This window comes from Rhipicephalus microplus, chromosome 5 (genome assembly GCF_043290135.1).
Source record: "Rhipicephalus microplus isolate Deutch F79 chromosome 5, USDA_Rmic, whole genome shotgun sequence".
Classification (NCBI taxonomy): Eukaryota; Metazoa; Arthropoda; class Arachnida; order Ixodida; family Ixodidae; genus Rhipicephalus; species Rhipicephalus microplus.
In genome coordinates this window covers 164,779,912-164,798,658 of record NC_134704.1, presented here as the reverse complement: position 1 = coordinate 164,798,658, position 18,747 = coordinate 164,779,912, and the positions used below count along the sequence as shown (strand labels likewise).

Below are 18,747 nucleotides of genomic sequence, written 5' to 3'. Positions count from 1 at the left end.
GTCTGTCTACAATGACTTGTCCCTTTTCCTGTGCTTCATCGGCAGAATGCCGAACAAAACATGGTACCGCGTGTGTGCTAACGGCTACCCTAAGTGGACTCGGTGGCGCAGTGGTAGCGCGTCTGACTCCAGATCAGAAAGTTGCTTGTTCGAATCAGGTCCGGGTCAAATGCTCTTTTTATCATTTTCATCTATATGTCTATCTACTTATTTGTCTGTCTACAATGACTTGTCCCTTTACCTGTGCTTCATCGACAAAAGGCCGAGCAAAACATGCTACCACGTGTGTGCGAACGGTGCCCTAAGTGGACTCGGTGGCGACACGGTAGCACGTCTGACTCCAGATCAGAAGGTTGCGTGTTCAAATCACGTCCGGGTCAAATTCTCATTTTTAATATTTTCATCTGTGTATATACTTATTTGTCTGTCTACAATGACTTGTCTCTTTACCTGTGCTTTATCGACTGAAGGCGGAGGAAAACATGCTACCGCGTTTGTGTGAACGGCTACCCTAAGCGGACTCGGTGGCCAAACGGTAGCACGTCGGACTCCAGATCAGTGTTGCGTGTTCGAATCACGTCCGGGTCAAATTCTCTTTTTTATTATTTTCATCTATCTGTCTATCTACTTATTTGTCTGTCTACAATGACTTGTCCGTTCACCTGTGCTTCATCGACAGAAGGCCGAGCAAACCATGCTACCACGTGTGTGCGAACGGCTACCCTAAGCGGACTCGGTGGCACAACGGTAGCGCGTTCGAATTACGTCCGGGTCAAATTCTCTTTTTAATTTTTCATCTATCTGTCTATCTGCTTATTTGTCTGTCTAAAATGACTTGTCCCTTTACCTGTGCTTCATCGACAGAAGGCCGAGCAAACCATGCTACCACGTGTGTGCGAACGGCTACCCTAAGCGGACTCGGTGGCACAACGGTAGCGCGTTCGAATTACGTCCGGGTCAAATTCTCTTTTTAATTTTTCATCTATCTGTCTATCTACTTTTTTGTCTGTCTACAATGCCTTGTCCCTTTACCTGTGCTTCATCGAAAAAAGGCCGAGCGAACCATGCTACCACGTGCGTACGAACGTCTTCCCTAAGCCGACTTGTGGCGCGACGGTAGCGCGTCTGACTCCAGATGAGAAGGTTGCGCGTTCGAATTACGTCTGGGTCAAACTCTCATTTTTAATATTTTCATCTGTGTATATACTTATTTGTCTGTCTACATTGACTTGTCCCTTCACCTGTGCTTCATATACAGAAGGCCGAGCAAAACATGCTACCGCGTGTGTGCTAACGGCTACCCTAAGTTGACTCGGTGGCGCAGTGGTAGCGCGTCTGACTCCAGATCAGAAGGTTGCGTCTTCGAATCACGTCCGGGTCCAATTCTTTTTTTCTTATTTTCATCTATCTGTCTATCTACTTATTTGTCTGTCTACATCGACTTGTTCCTTTACCTGTGCTTCATCGACAGAAGGCCGAGCAAAACATGCTACCACATGTGAGCGAACGGCTACCTTAAGCGGACTCAGTGGCGCAATGGGATTCCACTTCCGGCCACGACAGTGAACGGACGTGTTTATCATGTGCTCCCGCGTAGGGGCGGTTTCAGCGGCCCGTGTGGGCCGCGGTATCAGGTGTACCGAAAAGCCAGGCGAAGATTTCCAGGTTGTTCTGCCTCAGCTGCCTTCAGGTGATTCCGTTTTGCACACGGTTTTTTTGCACGGAAACTTGAAAGCCAGGCCATATCGAGTGGAGCATGTCCGAGACAGCCTTGCTCGTCTTTCGCTGCTGCCGGAAGTGGTTGCCCTAGGGGCATACCAAATGAATCATGTATGGGCAGTGACGTTCAAGGATGATGAGGGTAAAAAGAAGATGCTGGCGGCGGAGTCTTTTGATCTAAAGGACCATCGCTGTATGGTGGTTGACCCCCGTGATCGAGGTGTGCGGCTGAAGTTGTACTGGCTTCTTCATGGCGTGCCGGACGAGGCTGTGCGAGTCGCCTTAACGCCCTACGGAAAAGTGACCGAGACAAGCAGAGATAAATGGAAGGTGCAGGGTTGCAATGATAAAGGTTCAACCACGCGGTCGGTCACGCTGAGGCTACACGCGGGCGTGTCCGTGGACGACCTGCCACACCAACTGCGAGTTGCGGAGGATATGGCGCTCGTCGTAATTCCTGGCAGAGCACCGCTATGCCTCCGATGCCGGGCTATCGGACACATTCGACGGGATTGCCGCGTGCCGCGCTGTGGGGTCTGTCGTCGCTATGGCCACGATGACGCCCACTGTGTGAGGTCGTACGCCAGCATTGCGGGCCCAGGCCAAACAGACGAAGTGTCTGAACACCTGATGGATGCCGTGGATGCCGAAGAAGCGAGCAGGGAAGACGGTTATACGGAAGGCCCTGCCACGCCCCCTGAACAGTCTTCTGGGGCCGCACTGGAATCTACCAATAAAGGCGACAAGCACTCTGGTGCGCCAGGAACGAATTTAGACACGGCAGCAGTAGAGAACGACGCTACAGCAGCGAGCAAGTCATCTTCAGCTGCGCGAGAGGGCGGCCCGGAAGCAACGGACGCCGAGATGACCAAGGCCGGTGCTATCGCTTTTAAGCGAGCTCGTGAAACACCTGACCGTACCGGAAATGTTGACACGTCGGCCATCAATGAACCTCCAACAAAGACGGCGACTGGTCGTCGGCCTACCTTTAAACCACGACCAAACCTGTCTCCTGACCGTAGGGGCACTCAAACGTCGGCCCCGCCGTAGCGGAGGAGACGTTCCGAGGCTTTCTACGCTGAGCACACGCAACCACTGTTGCGACGTGAGTATGACACCTGACGAAACAACCTTCAAGAAATGGCGACTAACTTTAAAACTGGTATTTGCATCGCGACGTTGAACTCAAGAGGCCTGTGTTCGCGCAGGAGACAATGCCAGATTAGTCGCATTTTGTTAGAAAACGACATAGACCTCCTGGCTGTACAAGAAACTAAAATGGAAAGTGAAGAACAAACGGAGCAAATGGTTCAAGTTTTTCGCTCTAGGTACAATGTCTGCGTTTGTCATGCTGTTGGGCGGTCAGGAGGCTGTGTCGTTTTCATACGTAGTAGTATCGCGGTTGTTGAAAATGTGTCTACCTGCGATAGCGGTAGGCTGGTTGTGTGCGACTTCAGTGTTTCTGGAATGCCTTGGCGCGTTGTGTGTGTTTATGCACCGAATAGATCGCACGAACGGGAATTTTTTTTCAGAGCGATTGAAGGATTCTTGAAAACGGAAAGAAATGTTGTGGTTCTAGGGGACTTCAATTGTGTCTGTAGAGCTGAGGATAAGACAACGAGCTTCAATGTGCGCGATAGAAGCGCTGAGCTGTTGAATAAAATAGTGAACGAGACAGGGCTGGAAGATGTCGGTTATGTAATGACGCGAGAGGGTGAAGTAGGATATACGCACTTTCAAGGTCATTCGCACGCGAGGTTAGACAGAATATATTTGTCGGCAAAGTTGGTGCCACTATGCTCATCTTATCAAATTCAACATCTTAGTTTTAGTGATCATTGTCTGGTCAAGGTCAACATTGGCGAAAAACGTAAGGCTGCGAAGTTTAATTGGTTTCTATGGAAATTTAATGAAAAGCTGCTGCAAGATGAAATATTTGTCACAAAAACCAAAGAATGTCTTTCAAATGCTCTTCGTTTGGAGACCAATAACTTCATAGCTGTGTGGGAGCAAATGAAGTGTGATATAAAGATGATAGCGATTGAAAGAGCCTGTGTATTACGTAATCGGGAAAGGCAACAAGAGAGGCAGTTACAAAGCGAACTAGACTACATGTTAAGCGTAGAAAATGAAGTGCCGGGAAAATTTAAGAAAGAAATAAAGGAGGCGAAAGCAAAGCTCGAATTCATCGACGACGAAAAGTACCGCGGAGCAATGATAAGGGCTCGCACTGAACGGCTGTGGATGGGTGAAACGCCCACTAAGCGGGTGCTCAGTGAAGAAAAGAAACATGCAGCAAACAAAGAGATAAATGAAATTCGATACCGCAATTACATTACCCGGGACCGCGAACAGATAAAGCACGCCTTTGTCGAGTTTTATACGCAACTCCTTAGCCATACAATCAATGACCCCGAACGATTCAAAGAGGACTTTCTGACCCTTATGCCGAGATTGGAAGACTCTGAGCGGGAGCTACTGGAAGTAGAAATCACTGTGGCAGAAATTGAATCAGCTATAGATAACCTGGGTAACGGCAAGTCACCAGGGCCGGATGGGCTTGGTGCTGCCATATACAAATTTTTTAAGACAGAAATGGCACTGGCATTACACCGAGTGATCAGAGAATGCTACGACAAGCAGCAAACACCTCATTCATTTAGGACAGCACACGTAGTATTAATCCCCAAAACTGATGACCCCGCAAAGCTACTTTCAGTGGAATCCTACCGACCTATCAGTTTGAGCAACACTGACTATAAAATATACACGAAGGTCCTAGCAAGACGGCTCCAAAGTGTTGTCACATCCCTTGTCGGCCCGCATCAGACATGTGGGATTAAGGGCAGAACCATATTCACAAATATACACGTAACCAGAAGTATTCTAGAATGCTGTGATGCAAATAATGACCGCGTGGCCATGATTCAGCTAGACCTGCACAAAGCGTTCGATAAAGTCGTACATGAAATTTTGTTTTTATTGCTGGAACATGTGAATGTAGGAACTGTCATTACAGAAGGCGTTAGAATGGTGTATCATGACTGCAGGGCTAATTTAGTAATCAACAAAGAAGTAAGTGCTTCAATTCCTGTGCGCTCGAGCGTGAAGCAAGGTTGTGCCTTGTCGCCACTCCTTTTCGCGCTTTACTTAGAGCCCTTCTGTTTACGAATACTTGCATCACCAAGTATAAGAGGGTATACGTTTCTGACCAGTGGAATTAGAATTTTAGCCTATGCTGATGACGTCGCAGTGTTTTGCAGTGACAAAGAAAGTGTGCAAGAAGTTGTACGAATAGCTAGGGAATTCTGTGCAGCAACGGGCAGCGCAATTAGTTGGCCAAAATGTCTAGGCGTTTGGCATGGCCAGTGGCAAAGCACACCCGAAGTTTACTGTAACATGAATTGGAAAATCATGCCCGGAAAGTACCTCGGTGTGCCTTTGGATCACTACCGCAATGCTACGGAGTATTGGTCTGAGGAACGTCAACGCATTAAAAATTGTACTGATAAGTGGGGAGGTCGCAATTTATCAATGTTTGCAAAAGCGTCCGTGTGCAATGTATTTCTGATTGCAAAAGTGTTTTATGTATTACAAGTGTTAACCATGACCCGCACTTCGGTCCAGAAAATGCACCGAGTATTCGCGACCTTTATATGGGGGTCGCAGTGGGAGCGCACGAGCCGGTGCAATTTATTTCATAGGGTAAAATATGGTGGTCTGGGGCTTTTGCATTTGTTTTTTAAGCAGTTGGTGAGCAGATTCATGTTCGCTCGAGATCAAACTGATAATTTCTTGAGAACTGTGATCCAAGCAAGACTGCAGACCCCCTTATCTGATTTCGTCGTGTCATCTTTTTCCTTCGAAGCTGGACCACTCAGTCCTTATTTGCGAGAAGTAGTTACAGCTACACGCCTGCTCAAGGAAAGATTTTCGTACGAATACTTGTCCGACGTGACTAAAAAGAAACTGTATCGTGACCTTCTTGATGTCTTCCTGCCAGTGCCCGTCTACCGAGCTTCGTGCAGGCTAGGTTCTGAGCGTGACGTGTTTAAACGTGTTAAGAGAATGCCGGTCAGACCCTCTGTCAAAACATTCTTCTTTCAAGTGCATACCGGCACTCTCCCTGTACTGCCATGGCTAAAAAGTAAAGGGCTTTTTGTACCGTGGTCCGTCAACTGTCTAATCTGCGGCAAACCAGAAACGATAAATCATATCTTTCTCGACTGCCATGATGCTGTGTTCTTGTGGGACGTACTACAACGGACTATAAAAAAAGAACTACCTATCAACGCTTTTGGAATCCGTTTTCTTCCGTGTGCAGCTGCAGGGGAAGTGCCGAGTGACATGTTAATGTTGCTTTGCATGCATAGTGTGTGGAGGACAAGAATGGATGTTCGACATATGCGTGTAGACGCACGTTCAGCGAGAGACTATTTTGTTGAGAGTATGCTGTATACACGAGACGTGTTTAAAGCGCTGCCTGAACCCCCCGAGTGGTTACCTGTGCTCGACCAATTGGCTTCTGTGAAGCCTTTTTAAACCAAGTGCACTGGCCAAGTTGAAGCTGGTGTTTTAGTAAGTGTACATATTTTGTATGTATTTCCTTTGCTTGTGGTTATTAAAAGGCAATAAAGAAAAAAAAAAAAGACTCAGTGGCGCAACGGTTGCGCGTCTGACACCAGACCAGAAGGTTGCGTGTTCGAATCACGTCCAGGTCAAATTCTTTTTTTTCATTATTTTCATCTATTTGTCTATTTTGTTATTTGTATGTATACAACGACATGTCCCTTTACCTGTGCTTCATCGACAGAAGGCCGAGCAAAACATGCTACGGCATGTGCGCGAACGGATACCCTAAGTGGGCTCGGTGGCGACACGAAAGCACGTCTGACTCCAGATCAGAAGGTTGCGTGTTAAAATCACGTCCGGGTCAAGTTCTCATTTTTAATATTTTCACCTGTGTATATACTTATTTGTCTGTCTACAACGACTTGTCTCTTTACCTGTGCTTCATTGAATGAAGGCCGAGCAAAACATGCTACCGCGTGTGTGCGAACAGCTACCCTAAGCGGACTCGGTGACGCATCGGTACCACGTCTGACTCCAGATCAGAAGGTTGCGTGTTCCAATCACGTCCGGGTCAAATTTTCATTTTTAATATTTTCTTCTGTGTATATACTTATTTGTCTGTCTACAATGACTTGTCCCTTTTCCTGTGCTTCATCAGCAGAATGCCGAACAAAACATGCTACCGCGTGTGTGCTAACGGCTACCCTAAGTGGACTCGGTGGCGCAGTGGTAGCGCGTCTGACTCCAGATCAGAAAGTTGCTTGTTCGAATCAGGTCCGGGTCAAATGCTCTTTTTATCATTTTCATCTATATGTCTATCTACTTATTTGTCTGTCTACAATGACTTGTCCCTTTACCTGTGCTTCATCGACAAAAGGCCGAGCAAAACATGCTACCACGTGTGTGCGAACGGTGCCCTAAGTGGACTCGGTGGCGACACGGTAGCACGTCTGACTCCAGATCAGAAGGTTGCGTGTTCAAATCACGTCCGGGTCAAATTCTCATTTTTAATATTTTCATCTGTGTATATACTTATTTGTCTGTCTACAATGACTTGTCTCTTTACCTGTGCTTTATCGACTGAAGGCGGAGGAAAACATGCTACCGTGTTTGTGTGAACGGCTACCCTAAGCGGACTCGGTGATCAAACGGTAGCACGTCGGACTCCAGATCAGTGTTGCGTGTTCGAATCACGTCCGGGTCAAATTCTCTTTTTTATTATTTTCATCTATCTGTCTATCTACTTATTTGTCTGTCTACAATGACTTGTCCCTTCACCTGTGCTTCATCGACAGAAGGCCGAGCAAACCATGCTACCACGTGTGTGCGAACGGCTACCCTAAGCGGACTCGGTGGCACAACGGTAGCGCGTTCGAATTACGTCCGGGTCAAATTCTCTTTTTAATTTTTCATCTATCTGTCTATCTGCTTATTTGTCTAAAATGACTTGTCCCTTTACCTGTGCTTCATCGACAGAAGGCCGAGCAAACCATGCTACCACGTGTGTGCGAACGGCTACCCTAAGCGGACTCGGTGGCACAACGGTAGCGCGTTCGAATTACGTCCGGGTCAAATTCTCTTTTTAATTTTTCATCTATCTGTCTATCTACTTATTTGTCTGTTTACAATGACTTGTCCCTTTACCTGTGCTTCATCAAAAAAAGGCCGAGCGAACCATGCTACCACGTGCGTACGAACTTCTTCACTAAGCCGACTGGTGGCGCGACGGTAGCGCGTCTGACTCCAGATGAGAAGGTTGCGCGTTCGAATTACGTCCGGGTCAAACTCTCATTTTTAATATTTTCATCTGTGTATATACTTATTTGTCTGTCTACATTGACTTGTCCCTTCACCTGTGCTTCATATACAGAAGGCCGAGCAAAACATGCTACCGCGTGTGTGCTAACGGCTACCCTAAGTGGACTCTGTGGCGCAGTGGTAGCGCGTCTGACTCCAGATCAGAAGGTTGCGTCTTCGAATCACGTCCGGGTCCAATTCTTTTTTTATTATTTTCATCTATCTGTCTATCTACCTATTTGTCTGTCTACATCGACTTGTCCCTTTACCTGTGCTTCATCGACAGAAGGCCGAGCAAAACATGCTACCACATGTGAGCGAACGGCTACCTTAAGCGGACTCAGTGGCGCAACATTCTTTCGTCGGCACTCACGCGCGTCGGACGCAAGAATCATGTGCTCCGTAGGAGCGGCGTTTGCGGCACATACTAGCCGCGGTAACAGGATGACCGAAGACCAAGACGCAGGATATGAGATTATTTTGCCACCACTGCTCAAGGGACGCGTCGCGCAAAACACCGTGTTTTTACACGGTGATGTGCGTGGCAGACCGTATCGAGTCGAAGATTTCCGAGACGCGCTCGGACCTACAGGACTGCTGCCGGAGGTGTTGGCACTGGGGTCCTACCAGATAAATCATGTCTGGGCAGTCACCATGAACAACGCGGACGCTACGAAACGCTTGCTGGATGTGAAGGAGTTGAAAGTCAAGGGCCGACGCTGCATCATCGTAGACCCCCAGGATCAGCAGGTGCGGCTGCGTCTTCATTGGCTGCTGTATGGCGTCAACGATGAAGACGTGCGAACGGCGTTGGCGGCTTATGGGAAGGTCGTACAAGTCACAAGGGAGCATTGGCGTGTTCAGGGTGTCAGCGACAAGGGTTCAACCACACGGACTGTGCTTCTAAAGCTCAAGAGTGGCGTGAAGGTTGAAGATCTCCCCCATCAAATCAGGGTGGCTGGTGAACTGGCACTTGTGGTTGCACCTGGTTGGCCAATGCAGTGTCTGCGCTGCCAAGGTACCGGCCATGTTAGAAGAGAGTGTAAGGTACCCCGATGCTCGCGTTGTCGGCGGTTCGGCCACAGCGAAGATGCGTGCATGCGCACGTACGCATCGGCTATCGGATCAGCCGAAGGTGACGACACAGCAGAGTTGGTGATGGACGTGACCGAGGCTGAAGACGCGGCGAAAGGCGCAGGTGACGCGGTGAACCCTGAACCTTCAACAGGTACAGTTACACCGACTGGTGGTGATGAACCAACAGCCAAAGCAGAGATAGCATCTGGGGAGGTGGTTACTCAAGAGCCAGCCGGCCAAACCGAAGAAGGCTTTACAAGCACCTCATCGAAGGAGCCTGAGCCGGTGGAATTAACCGAACTTCCAGTGTTGTGCGAGAGTATCAGTGGTGGGGCGCCAAGCAAAAGACCCCGCGAGCAGTCTGCAGGACGGCGTGAGGCGTCCAGCGAAAAGCAAGAAGAGGGGCCACCTGCGAAGGCGACTTCGTTCAGACGCAGCAGCACAAGGCTGCGTCCCAACCCGATATCGGACAATCACTGGCCACCTTTGTCCTCCAGTGGCACGGGTCCACCTGGAGGCTCCGAAGATGTCTAGCTCTATGCTAGACGCTGAAGGTAAGCACCATGCCCCGGGCTAACTTTTTCACTGTGTAGACATGGCTGTTGCACCGAAACTTAGAGTGGCAACGTTAAACGTTCGAGGTCTCGCCGCCAAGCGGAAACAGAGCCAAGTCTACAGGCTACTTGTGGATCATGATCTGGATGTACTAGCTGTACAAGAAACAAAAGTAGACGGTGAGGAGGAGACCCGGGGCATGGTGCTGAGGTTTACGGCGCGTTACCACGCAATTGTAACTCAAGCAATAGGCACTTCTGCTGGCTGTGTTTTGTTCATTAAGAAGTTACCGGGTCTGGTAGTGCAAGATACCTTCTCTTGCCCGTCTGGTAGATTGGTTTCCTGTGATTTTGTATTCAATGATTGTCAGTGGCGGGTAGTGTGTATTTATGCACCAACCATTTGCGAGGAGCGATCAAATTTTTTTTCAAGCCTAAAGCAGCACTTAACTTTGGAAAGGAAATATGTATTACTGGGCGATTTTAACTGCGTCCTCAATGGGCGAGATCGAGCAAATGGACGCGCCAATTACGATAAAAGTTGTAGGACGCTAGCGGACGTAGTTACTCAAGTCGAGTTAGAAGACGTGGGCAGCTGTATGGAAGGAACGCGGGAGGTGCGTTTCACACATTTTCAGGGGAATAGCCATGCGCGCCTTGATCGCATTTACGTGTCGCTAGAATTAATAGTCCACTGCAAGACATATGCTGTTTACCCAATACACTTCAGCGATCATTGTTTAGTTAAATGTGATATGGGAGAGAAAACACAAGGTGGAACTTTCTCATGGGAGCTGTGGAAGATGAATTCCACATTGATCACTGACGAATATTTCTTAGATCAGGTTATGAACTGCATCAATGAAATAAAAATGGATGATGGAACTAAACTTGCAGAACAATGGGAAGAGTTCAAGCAGCAATTAAAAATAAAAGCTATTGATCGTTCATGCGCATTGAGTTATGAAAGGAAAAAGAAAGAAAAAGAACTCCGAAAGACTTTGGAAAGACTAGTAGACTTGGAGTGCAGACAACCGGGAGAGTATAAAATTGACATACGCAACATTAAAAAGAAACTTGCACTACATGACGAGGAACGCTACCGCGGTGCACTCGTCCGTGCTAGGGCCGAGGCTTTAGCGGCTGGAGAGACGCCAACCAAAAGAGCGTTAGGGGTGGAGAAAACGAACGCTCGACGGAACCATATCGAGAAAATAGAGAAGGATGGTCACGAAGTAACTGATACGGACAGCATTTTATCCGTATTTTCAAGTCATTTTGAAAACCTTTTTGCGTGTAGACAGGCAAACCTAGAAAGATTTAAAGACGAATATTTAGGACTCATGCCGCAAGTGAGTGAGGAAGTGAAAAACGCCTTAGAATTATCTATATCTGCATCTGAAGTTGAACGGGCGATTGATAAGTTAAATCCTGAGAAATCTCCAGGACCAGATGGTCTTTGTGCCAAGTGGTACAAATGTTTTAAAAGCGAATTGTCTTCAATACTTGCGGGCGTTTTTAATGAGGCGTATGAGGAAAAGAAATTACCACCATCCTTTGGTGAATCGCGTACCGTTCTGATTCCGAAAACAGACGAGGTTGAAAAGCTCAGGCACGTCACAGCGTACAGGCCAATCGCACTGACAAACGTAGACTACAAAATATTAATGAAAATTTTGGCGGCCAGACTTCAGTCAGTAATAAAAGATATCGTCGGTCCACACCAAACGTGTGGAATAAAAGGTCGGTCCATAGTTACAAACGTTCATAAAATGCGATCCGTGCTCGAATGTGTTGACACCTGTCATGCTCGTGTGGCCATACTCCAGCTGGATCTGGAGAAAGCGTTTGATTGCGTTTCCCACGCTGTTTCGTTTGCAGTATTGAAGCACATTAATGTTGGTAAGATAATTATTGACGGAGTAGCCATGGCATATCGGAACGGTAGTACGAGACTAATTATCAACAAGACATTGGGCCCCCCCATAAGAATCGAGCGCTCAGTGCGTCAAGGTTGCCCTGTTAGTCCACTTTTGTTTTGCATCTATATTGAAACTTTATGTCAGTCGATATTGCAGAATGACATCATTAATGGGTTTAGAGTACAATCTTCAGAGGTCAAACTACTCGCATACGCTGATGATGTTGCGATTTGTAGCACTACCTATGTCGGTATTGAAGAATCAATCAGAGTTTCTAAATATTTCGCCGAAGTTACAGGAAGCCACATAAATTGGGGTAATTGCCTCGGCTTCTGGCATGAATATTGGCCTTCAACACCAGAATTTTTCGCAGCCATTAAATGGACAAGAACGCCAGTTAAATATCTTGGAGTACCGCTCGAGTCATACAAAAGTACTGACGAATATTGGACACAGCAAACGAAAGAAATTAAAGAAAAAGCGAATAGGTGGAATGCAACTTATCTGTCCATGTTTGCTAGGGCTACTGCATGCAACTGGTTTTTTGTGTCTAAGCTGTGGTATGTGATGCAAGTGCTGTACTGTTCCCGGGTCAATGTGCAAAAATTACATCGGGTGTTTGCAATATTTGTGTGGGGGTCTAACTGGGAAAGGTGCAGTCGCACGAATTTGTTTAGACGGGTGAAGTGTGGAGGCCTTGGGCTAGGACATCTGTTTATCAAGCAGTTAGTAAATAGGTTTTTCTTTTTTCGTGAGACAAGAGATCCTTTCCTACTAACAGTGTGTCGAACAAGACTAAGTAGACTGTTGCCCGAGTTTGTTGTGAGCACCCATGTTACCCCAGGGGCTGTGCAAGGATACATGAACGAAGTAGTGGCCAGTGTGCGGTTTTTTCGTGTTCGCTTTTCAACTGACTACCTGTGGTCTGTTGGAAAGAAAAAACTGTACAAAGATTTATGTGACACGATGCTCCCCGTCCCACTGTACAGAGCGCTATATACAGCACGCAAGGGTCAGAACGTACTTGAACGAGTAAAAAAAATGCCAGCAGCTCCAAGTGCGAAAACGTTCTTTTTCAAATTACACACTGGAACACTTCCTGTAAGAACCTTCCTAGAGGAGCGTGGGTTTTATATGCCTTGGGGATCTCACTGTCTAATCTGTAAGAAACCGGAAACTATCGACCATGTTTTCCTGCACTGTTGGGAAGGAGTTTATTTTTGGGACGTATTACAAAGGACAATCAAAAAAGAGTTTCCGTTAGACCCTCATGGTATCAGGTATTTGGCAATAGAGAACGAGGATGGATTACCTTTCGATTTTATCATGATGACTGCCTTGCACAGTATATGGCGCTATAGAATGGCTGGATTTCATTGTGATCCAGACAGAAGACCAGCAAGAGAGTATTTTAAAGAAAGCATCTCAAGATTACTTGAGGTAGTAAGAACAGACGAATGTGTACCTTTGTGGGTAGAAAGGGCAGAAGCCCTACTGACCATGAAGGAATTCTAGGATGCGATGTGTTATATTTATGTTTTAAGTTTTTTTTGTATTGTATGTAGTGAATTGTAATACATCTTAGTAACCCGTTTGTGAAGTTTACCGGAAATAAAGAAAAAAAAAAGGACTCGGTGGCGCAACGGTAGCGCGTCTGACTCCAGATCTGAAGGTTGCGTGATCGAATCACGTTTGGGTCAAATTCTCTTTTTTATTATTTTCATCTATCTGTCTATTTACTTGTTTGTCTGTCTACAATGACTTGTCTCTTTACCGTTGCTTTGTCGACAGAAGGCTGTGCAAAACATGCTACCGCGTATGTGCGAACGGCGACCCTGAACGGACTTGGTGGCGCAACGGTAGCGCGTCTGACTCCAGATCAGAAGGTTGCGTGTTCAAATCACGTCCGGGTCAAATTCTCTCTTTTAATATTTTCATCTATCTGTCTATCTACTTATTTGTCTGTCTACAATGACTTGTCCCTTTACCTGTGTTTCATCGACACAAGGCCGATCAAAACATGCTACCGCGTGTGTGAAAACGCCTACACTAAGCGGACTCGGTGGCGAACTTTAGCGCGTCATACTCCAGATCAGAAGGTGTCGTGTTCGAACCATGTGCGGGTCAAATTCTCTTTTTTGTTATTTTTATCTGTCTATCTACTTATTCTTCATTCTACAATGACTTGTCTCTTTACCTGTGCTTCATCGACAGAAGGCCGAGCAAAACATGCTACCGCGTGTGTGCGAACGGCTGCGCTAAGTGGACTCGCTGGCGACACAGTAGCACGTCAGACTCCAGATCAGAAGTTCGCGTGTTCGAATCACGTCCGTGTTAGTGTCTTTTTTTATTATTTTCATATATCAGTGTATCTACCTATTTGTCTGTCTACAATGACTTGTCTCTTTACCTGTGCTTCCTCGACTGAAGGCCGTGCAAAACATGCTACCGCTTGTGTGTGAATGGCTACCCTAAACGGACTTGGTGGCGCAACGGTAGCGCGTCTGACTCCAGATCAGAAGGTTGCGTGTTCGAATCACGTTCGGGTCAAATTCTCGTTTTTATTATTTTCATCTATCTGTCTATCTACTTATTTTTCTGTATACAATGTCTTCTCTCTTTACCTTTGCTTCGTCGACAGAAGGCCGTGCAAAACATGCTACCGCGTATGTGCGAACGGCGACCCTGAACGGACTCGGAGGCGCAACGGTAGTGCGTCTGACTCCAGATCAGAAGGTTGCGTGTTCGAATCACGTTCGTGTCAAATTCTCTTTTTTACTATTTTCATCTATCTGTCTATCTACTTATTTGTCTGTCTACAATGACTTGTCCCTTTACCTGTGTTTCATCGACACAAGGCCGATCAAAACATGCTACCGCGTGTGTGAAAACGGCTACACTAAGTGGACTCGGTTGCGACACGGTAGCACGTCTGACTCCATATCAGAAGTTTGCGTGTTCGAACCGCGTCCGGGTCAAGTTCTCTTCTTTATTATTTTCATCTATCTGTCTATCTACTTATTTGTCTGTCTACAATGACTTGTCTCTTCACCTGTGCTTCATCGACAGAAAGCCGAGCAAAACATGCTACCGCGTGTGTGTCAAGGGCAACACTATAAGCGGACTCGGTGGCGCAACGGTACCAGATCTGACTCCATATCAGAAGGTTGTGTGTTCGAATCACGTTTGGGTCAAATTCTCTTTTTATTATTTTTATCTCTCTATCTATCTACCTATTTGTCTGTCTACAATGACTTTTCCCTTTACTTGGGATTCATCGACAGAAGGCCGAGCAAAACATGCTACCACACTTGTGCGAACGGCTACCGTAAGCGGACTCGGTGGCGCAACGGTAGCGCGTCTGACTCCAGATCTGAAGGTTGCGTGTTCGAATCGCGTCTGGGTCAAATATACTTTTTTATTATTTTCAACTGTCTGTCTATCTACTTATTTGTCTGTCTACAATGACTTGTCTCTTTACCTGTGCTTCACGACAGAAGGCCGAGTAAAACATGCTACAGCGTGTGTGCGAACGGCTTCCCTAAGCGGACTCGGTGGCGACACAGTAGCACGTCTGACTCCAGATCAGAAGTTCGCGTGTTCGAATCACGTCCGTGTTAATTTCTTTTTTTATTATTTTCATCTATCTGTCTATCTACCTATTTGTCTGTCTACAATGACTTGTCTCTTTACCTGTGCTTCATCGACAGAAGGCCGAGCAAAACATGCTACCGCGTGTGTGCGAACGGCTACCCTAAGCGGACTCGGTGGCGCAACTTTAGCGCGTCATACTCTAGATCAGAAGGTTGCGTGTTCGAACCATGTGCGGGTCAAATTTTCTTTTTGTTATTTTTATCTGTCTATCTACTTATTCGTCATTCTACGATGACTTGTCTCTTTACCTGTGCTTCATCGACAGAAGGCCGAGCAAAACATGCTACCGCGTGTGTGCGAACGGCTGCGCTAAGTGGACTCGGTGGCGACACAGTAGCACGTCTGACTCCAGATCAGAAGTTCGCGTGTTCGAATCACGTCCATGTTAATTTCTTTTTTATTATTTTCCACTATCTGTCTCTCTACTTTTTTGTCTGTCTACAATGACTTGTCTCTTTACCTGTGCTTCATCGACAGAAAGTCGAGCAAAACATGCTACCGCGTGTGTGCGAAGGGCAACCCTATAAGCGGACTCGGAGGCGCAACGGTACCAGGTCTGACTCCAGATCAGAAGGTTGTGTGTTCGAATCACGTTTGGGTCAAATTCTCTTTTCAATATTTTTATCTATCTGGATATCTACTTATTTGTCTGTCTACAATGACTTGTCCCTTTACTTGGGATTCATCGACAGAAGGCCGAGCAAAACATGCTACCACGTTTGTGCGAACGGCTACCCTAAGCGGACTCGGTGGGGCAACGGTAGCGCGTCTGACTCCAGATGTGAAGGTTGCGTGTTCGAATCGCGTCTGGGTCAAATCTTCTTTTTTATTATTTTCAACTATCTGTCTATCTACTTATTTGTCTGTCTACAATGACTTGTCTCTTTACCTGTGCTTCATCGACAGAAGGCCGCGCAAAACATGCTACCGCGTGTGTGCGAACGGCTACCCTAAGCGGACTGGGTGGCGCAACTTTAGTGCGTCATACTCCAGATCAGAAGGTTGCGCGTTCGAACCATGTGCTGGTCAAATTCTCTTTTTTGTTATTTTTATCTGTCTATCTACTTATTTGTCTGTCTACAATGACTTGTCCCTTTACCTGTGTTTCATCGACACAATTCCGATCAAAACATGTTACCGCGTGTGTGAAAACGGCTACACTAAGTGAACTCGGTGGTGACACGGTGCACGTCTGACTCCATATCAGAAGGTTGCGTGTTCGAACCACGTCCGGGTCAAGTTCTCTTCTTTATTTTCATGTATCTTTCTATCTACTTATTTGTCTGTCTACAATGACTTGTCTCTTCACCTGTGCTTCATCGACAGAAGGCCGAGCAAAACATGCTACCGCGTGTGTGCGAAGGGCAACCCTATAAGCGGACTTGGTGGCGCAACGGTACCACGTCTAACTCCAGATCAGAAGGTTGTGTGTTTGAATCACGTTTGGGTCAAATTCTCTTTTTATTATTTTTATCTTTCTGGATATCTACTTATTTGTCTGTCTACAATGACTTGTCCCTTTACTTGGGATTCATCGACAGAAGGCCGAGCAAAACATGCTACCACGTTTGTGCGAACGGCTACCCTAAGCGGACTCGGTGGCGCAACGGTAGCGCGTCCGAATCCAGATCTGAAGGTTGCGTGTTCGAATTGCGTCTGGGTCAAATCCTCTTTTTTATTATTTTCAACTATCTGTCTATCTACTTATTTGTCTGTCTACAATGACTTGTCTCTTTACCTGTGCTTCATCGACAGAATGCCGAGCAAAACATGCTACCGCGTGTGTGCGAACGGCTACCATAAGCGGACTCGGTGGCGACACAGTAGCACGTCTGACTCCAGATCAGAATTTCGCGTGTTCGAATCACGTCCGTGTTAATTTCTTTTTTTATTATTTTCATCTATCTGTCTATCTACTTATTTGTCTGTCTACAATGACTTGTCTCTTCACCTGTGCTTCATCGACAGAAGGCCGAGCAAAACATGCTACCGCGTGTGTGCGAAGGGCAACCCTATAAGCGGACTTGGTGGCGCAACGGTACCACGTCTAACTCCAGATCAGAAGGTTGTGTGTTTGAATCACGTTTGGGTCAAATTCTCTTTTTAATATTTTTATCTTTCTGGATATCTACTTATTTGTCTGTCTACAATGACTTGTCCCTTTACTTGGGATTCATCGACAGAAGGCCGAGCAAAACATGCTACCGCGTGTGTGCGAACGGCTACCCTAAGCGGACTCTGAGGCGCAACGGTAGCGAGTCAGACTCCAGATCAGAAGGTTGCGTGTTCTAATCACGTCCGGGTCAAATTCTCTTTTTAGGAATTTCATCTATCTGTTTATTTACTTATTTGTCCTTCTACAATGACTTGTCTCTTTACCTTTGCTTCATCGACAGAAGGCCGTGCAAAACATGCTACCGCGTATGGGCGAACGGCGACCCTGAACGGACTCGGTGGCGCAACGGTAGCGCGTCTGACTCCAGATCAGAAGGTTGCGTGTTCGAATCACGTTCGGGTCAAATTCTCGTTTTTATTATTTTCATCTATCTGTCTATCTACTTATTTTTCTGTCTACAATGTCTTCTCTCTTTACCTTTGCTTCGTCGACAGAAGGCCGTGCAAAACATGCTACCGCGTATGTGCGAACGGCGACCCTGAACGGACTCGGAGGCGCAACGGTAGTGCGTCTGACTCCAGATCAGAAGGTTGCGTGTTCGAATCACGTTCGGGTCAAATTCTCTTTTTTACTATTTTCATCTATCTGTCTATCTACTTATGTGTCTGTCTACAATGACTTGTCCCTTTACCTGTGTTTCATCGACACAAGGCCGATCAAAACATGCTACCGCGTGTGTGAAAACGCCTACACTAAGCGGACTCGGTGGCGAACTTTAGCGCGTCATACTCCAGATCAGAAGGTGTCGTGTTCGAACCATGTGCGGGTCAAATTCTCTTTTTTGTTATTTTTATCTGTCTATCTACTTATTCTTCATTCTACAATGACTTGTCTTTTTACCTGTGCTTCATCGACAGAAGGCCGAGCAAAACATGCTACCGCGTGTGTGCGAACGGCTGCGCTAAGTGGACTCGCTGGCGACACAGTAGCACGTCTGACTCCAGATCAGAAGTTCGCGTGTTCGAATCACGTCCGTGTTAATGTCTTTTTTTATTATTTTCATCTATCTGTGTATCTACCTATTTGTCTGTCTACAATGACTTGTCTCTTTACCTGTGCTTCCTCGACTGAAGGCCGTGCAAAACATGCTACCGCTTGTGTGTGAATGGCTACCCTAAACGGACTTGGTGGCGCAACGGTAGCGCGTCTGACTCCAGATCAGAAGGTTGCGTGTTCGAATCACGTTCGGGTCAAATTCTCGTTTTTATTATTTTCATCTATCTGTCTATCTACTTATTTTTCTGTCTACAATGTCTTCTCTCTTTACCTTTCCTTC

General features: G+C 46.6%; 11 non-coding genes across 11 annotated transcripts; all 11 read left to right on the top strand.

The window, feature by feature from the left end:
- Nucleotides 1-96: 96 nt before the first annotated feature.
- Nucleotides 97-168, top strand: TRNAW-CCA (transfer RNA tryptophan (anticodon CCA)). The gene has a single exon. It is a non-coding gene; the product is annotated as a tRNA-Trp (tRNA).
- Nucleotides 169-1,309: 1,141 nt separating this feature from the next.
- Nucleotides 1,310-1,381, top strand: TRNAW-CCA (transfer RNA tryptophan (anticodon CCA)). Its single transcript has one exon. It is a non-coding gene; the product is annotated as a tRNA-Trp (tRNA).
- Nucleotides 1,382-7,003: 5,622 nt separating this feature from the next.
- TRNAW-CCA (transfer RNA tryptophan (anticodon CCA)) lies at nucleotides 7,004-7,075 on the top strand. Its single transcript has one exon. It is a non-coding gene; the product is annotated as a tRNA-Trp (tRNA).
- Nucleotides 7,076-8,211: 1,136 nt separating this feature from the next.
- Nucleotides 8,212-8,285, top strand: TRNAW-CCA (transfer RNA tryptophan (anticodon CCA)). The gene has a single exon. It is a non-coding gene; the product is annotated as a tRNA-Trp (tRNA).
- A 4,984-nt stretch (nucleotides 8,286-13,269) lies between these two features.
- TRNAW-CCA (transfer RNA tryptophan (anticodon CCA)) lies at nucleotides 13,270-13,341 on the top strand. The gene has a single exon. It is a non-coding gene; the product is annotated as a tRNA-Trp (tRNA).
- A 142-nt stretch (nucleotides 13,342-13,483) lies between these two features.
- On the top strand, nucleotides 13,484-13,555 carry TRNAW-CCA (transfer RNA tryptophan (anticodon CCA)). The gene has a single exon. It is a non-coding gene; the product is annotated as a tRNA-Trp (tRNA).
- Nucleotides 13,556-14,119: 564 nt separating this feature from the next.
- TRNAW-CCA (transfer RNA tryptophan (anticodon CCA)) lies at nucleotides 14,120-14,191 on the top strand. Its single transcript has one exon. It is a non-coding gene; the product is annotated as a tRNA-Trp (tRNA).
- A 785-nt stretch (nucleotides 14,192-14,976) lies between these two features.
- Nucleotides 14,977-15,048, top strand: TRNAW-CCA (transfer RNA tryptophan (anticodon CCA)). The gene has a single exon. It is a non-coding gene; the product is annotated as a tRNA-Trp (tRNA).
- A 2,694-nt stretch (nucleotides 15,049-17,742) lies between these two features.
- Nucleotides 17,743-17,814, top strand: TRNAW-CCA (transfer RNA tryptophan (anticodon CCA)). Its single transcript has one exon. It is a non-coding gene; the product is annotated as a tRNA-Trp (tRNA).
- A 142-nt stretch (nucleotides 17,815-17,956) lies between these two features.
- Nucleotides 17,957-18,028, top strand: TRNAW-CCA (transfer RNA tryptophan (anticodon CCA)). The gene has a single exon. It is a non-coding gene; the product is annotated as a tRNA-Trp (tRNA).
- Nucleotides 18,029-18,592: 564 nt separating this feature from the next.
- On the top strand, nucleotides 18,593-18,664 carry TRNAW-CCA (transfer RNA tryptophan (anticodon CCA)). The gene has a single exon. It is a non-coding gene; the product is annotated as a tRNA-Trp (tRNA).
- Nucleotides 18,665-18,747: the final 83 nt, after the last annotated feature.